Genomic DNA, 4,239 nt, shown 5'->3' with positions numbered 1-4,239 from the left:
GAAATTCAATTATATGATGACCAGAAATTGGAATAATTGCAAGGTAGAAAAAGGAGATGATTTGATCAAATTGATGTGCTCTTGATTCCTGTTATGTTACCAGCGATGAATATGGTCGACATGGAAGAAGCAAAGTTAGGTTTCTGTTTTTCTTAAACACTTTCTGCTTGTTATTTTCTACGTTCTTTTTTTGAATATTCATTGGTTGTATAACTTATTTAGAATGTGGTCGAGATAGGATTTATTGGTTAATGAGTTTGCATTCGTTTGCAATAAGTTATGTTTTTGATTTAAAACTACACTAGATAAGCCTATAATTTACAAACCAAATTAATATATTGTATCTATTCCATTAATTTTGCTTGTCTAGATTTTGACTTGGCTTGTTCTGTGTTTTTCGGGCATGTACTAACTTTTATTTATTGACTGATTACACGGTTGCATATAAGACACATAGTGAAGAAAAAAAGAGACTGAAACAGACGAAGGAAATAGTAAAAACTTGTCTTCCATATCAGGTAGTGTATCTTCACTTTCATTTAGTAATTATTTGTGAAAAATAACTGTCACGTTTGACTACTACATGTTCAACAATCAATCTTGTTTATTCTTTGTTTTAGTATCTTTCAGGTTATGTAGGTGTTATTGATAAGAATTCTAGATGTTGGAGAAGAAAGATCATTCAAGGGAGAAGCTCAAATACCAAATATAATTGCGAACTTTGCGGACAAAACCAAGGTTAGTATAATTGAAAAATGATTAGTTCATACAATAATAGAAAAACCTTGTCATTTAGGATTGTGGTAGATGTACGCGTGATTGCTGATGGCATGTATTTTTTATTTGCCTTACGCTTGATTGTTCCATTTCTTGATTGACTTGAATGATTGTGTTTGATGTAGTAAAGAAAACATAAAGAAATGCATAGTTTTGATTGTTGATAAATAAATCAATAACAATAAAAGAACATCCATCTTATTAATAACAACAGTGTTCAAGAATTCTTAAAATAAACTCCACTTTCTTGAGGAACTGAAATTTGCAATAACAACAAAATTTCTAAGTCAGGTCTTATAAATTACTCTTAACACATCTTCACACGTACTCTCCACCCGGTTTTGTAAGGTTTGACATCCTTAAGCAGGTTATAACTCGCGTTACGACATTTCTTGTTTGTGATTTTTTTTTGGTGATGGGATGAGAATGAAGAAATTGAGTCGCAGAGGGATTTCAATATATATGGTTATGAAAATTGTTGGGCGGTTAAATATCACAAGGAAAATCTAACCATTAAGATATTTATTGATTGTATGGTATATATATTTGGGTATATTCCCTTTTCTCTTCTGAAATACATCAATATATTAACTAATAAAAATCTAAATTGGAATGTTAGATTCATACAGAATCACGGTAGATTAGTTATTGGCATATTATTATTTTCATGAAATTATAATTTGTATACCTCAAAATATATTGGATCGTGGTATAAATATTGTTATATTTGTTTGTGATGATTTAGGTAACTAACTGTGGAGGCATTCGATGGCTTTTAAGGAGATTAGGAAGCAATATAAGAGATGTGAAAACATATATAGCTCGGAGAAAAAAAAGACTTGGGATGAAAGTTTAGTTTTGAAAATTAAGGTAATAATATATTTCAAGATTGCAACCGAGAATCTAGCCTATTCTGTCTACCAATTAATTCAAACTCTCTATTTATTAAGATATTCTCACGAATATTTTTTGCTTTCATAGTTTGGTTAATTGAACCAGTTGGTTAAGATATTTACTGGGTAAGTTAATCGATAATGTGCATGTTATTGATTTTGATTTTGGTTTAAGTTGTGCGACAGTGAAATTACGAAAATGACATTAATGAAGGAAGCAAAGAAAACGTTTTCTCCTGCTAACTTTGTGTCCAAACAACAGTTAAAAAAAATTAAAAGTCTACAATCTAAGTTTTCAAACAGTATCAAAAGGTACTTCAATTTTAATAATATAAATACTTAAATATTGACTAAGAACTCATTTAGAGGTTACCCCTGTAAACATACTCTTATATACTATAAAGAAGAGCTCCACTGTCTTCTCTTCTTGCCATGTCATCAGATAAAGGGCGCAGAGAGTGATACGTGTCCTATTGAACTAAGTCTCGAGCTTCTTTTTTTTTGTTTCTAATGGGCTTTACACGTCTGTGTATTCTGTACGCTTAAAAATATAATTTTGGGCTGAAACCTTTGAGTCGCATTCTCTTCTTCTCTTTCTAAAGTTTATCCGCCTTGAGCAGAATGTTCTTTTATACTTTTTAATCGTCATCTTCCATCCGAATTCGTCATCTCCAAGTTCATCATCATACGAATCCTTCGCCATCAAGAACCATCGACATTATCTGAGTTTTAGGAGGATGTGTGAGATGTATCTTCCTGATGAATCTCTGGATCGAGCTTTTTTTTTTTTTTTTGATAAGTCCCTGGATTAAGTTTCGTTCGCGCCGGTTCGTCTTAGATTCGTGTCCTCCAAAACGTTACGGATTCATCAATTCATCGCCATTAAGAAGCAATTTACGACCCACAACTACCACAATCAAACATTCAATGTTTATCCTCCTATAAAAAGGTCAGACCTCATCTCCCAAACGTCATCTTCTCAATTCATTAAAAAAAAAACTAGAATCTTATTTTCCTGTTTAATGGCTTATTCATCCATCTTTCGGCTGGCAGCTATTCTCTCTCTTTCTCTTATGGGTTTTTGTTTTTCGCAGGATCGTTGCTCTATAGGTTCTCTCACATGATCCATCAACACCAAAATGTTCATATTCATCTGTACATCCAATTGTTCCCATAAAGGTTGGGTCTATCTAATTCGCTCCATCAGATTTCTGGAACAGATGATTCTGTTTTTTTCTATTAATGTAGATGATGTTTTCAGTCTGATTGAGATGTTAACTAGATAGTCTATATACTCTGGGAACAATTGCTTTTGCAGGAATATAATGAAATCATCTAACCTGTTCGTCGGTCAGGCTATCTTGGAAGACCACTGAATATCGAGACTACTTTCAGAGTTTCCACCGGCTGTGCTCATGGCTTTGGTTTCTTTTTCTTCGCTGGTCCCAGTGTTACTGTGATAGCCATATTGCTCATTCACATCACTGATGTTAAAACTGTAAGTTTTCATGCCATTACTTCATTGCTTCAGTACAATCAATGTTTAGTTGTTTGGAACAGAGGTTACTACTACTGCTCTTTCAAGTAAAGATATTCTTTTTATTCATTCCTGTTTTTTCCCCTATGTCTTCTATATTGTCGCAAAAAGCATTAGCGATAGTCTAATTGAAAAATATTTCTCTTGATCTTGGTCAAAAGTTTTTTGTCTTCCAGACAGAAATAATAAAGAGAATATTGGAAATAATAAGTTTTTGTCTTACTCTAACTCAGCTGCTTTCTTGAATTCATTGGTCTGATTTTATTCACAACTATGCCTTTATCATGCTCAAATAAATTGGTTGACATGATAACAAAATTCCAAACATATGAAACATCTGGAGTTTATTATGTATTAACAAAATGCACTTTGGCCAATGATATTGTGCAGATAGTTTTACTCGCTAAAAAGTTAAAATAGTATTTCCAGAAGCGGTGGTGATCACGGTGGCAGAGGAGGGGGTCGCGGTGGTGGTGGTCATGAAGACCATGTCGGCATGGAGAAGAAGAAGAATGCGAGGCATCGAAAAGATGTGGAATGGTTCGTCGACCAGTGACATGGAGACGATGGATCTGGGACTATTCTAAGGATCACCGCTATTCTATTTAACTAGAGCATGTGTCATTCAAGTGTCATGGAACCTTGGTGACATTCGGAGTTGGTCCTGTGCTCAAATTCCGGTATCCAAAAACAGAGTAGCGATGGAAATTGCAGGTAGTGTGACGAGAGAGCACAGATTCCAATCTTATATTGCAAGGTTTGGCCCAAGTTGGCTACAACAACATCTGCTAACTGAAGCTCTTGACTAGCATGGTCTGAAGGGATTAAGGGTGAATTTCCATTTTCATGTCCCTTATTCGTTTTTCTTAATTTTTTTGTATGGAAACAGTTGAATTTATCAAAAGAAAGCATCTTTATTATTAAAAGAGAAAAGTACCCATTTGAAAATGTTCTTACTTCATTAATTAAACTCCTTTTTTTTTCTTGTCTTTTTCAGTTGCATTTATGAATATTCTAAAACAAATAAAACTG

At 33.5% G+C, this 4,239-nt stretch overlaps 2 long non-coding RNA genes across 2 annotated transcripts; both read left to right on the top strand.

Moving 5' to 3' along the window:
* The first annotated feature begins 401 nt into the window (after positions 1-401).
* LOC106317733 lies at positions 402-1,606 on the top strand. Its single transcript, XR_001265221.1, has 3 exons — positions 402-518; positions 621-738; positions 1,523-1,606. It is a non-coding gene; the product is annotated as an uncharacterized LOC106317733 (long non-coding RNA).
* Positions 1,607-2,226: 620 nt separating this feature from the next.
* Positions 2,227-3,986, top strand: LOC106315706. The gene is made up of 4 exons (XR_001264644.1): positions 2,227-2,619; positions 2,765-2,849; positions 2,989-3,168; positions 3,598-3,986. It is a non-coding gene; the product is annotated as an uncharacterized LOC106315706 (long non-coding RNA).
* The last annotated feature ends 253 nt before the right edge of the window (positions 3,987-4,239 follow it).

The sequence above is a fragment of the Brassica oleracea genome, chromosome C9 (genome assembly GCF_000695525.1).
Source record: "Brassica oleracea var. oleracea cultivar TO1000 chromosome C9, BOL, whole genome shotgun sequence".
Taxonomy (NCBI): Eukaryota; Viridiplantae; Streptophyta; class Magnoliopsida; order Brassicales; family Brassicaceae; genus Brassica; species Brassica oleracea.
The sequence above is the reverse complement of the archived record's forward strand: the minus strand, read 5'-3'. Positions and strand labels throughout refer to the sequence as shown.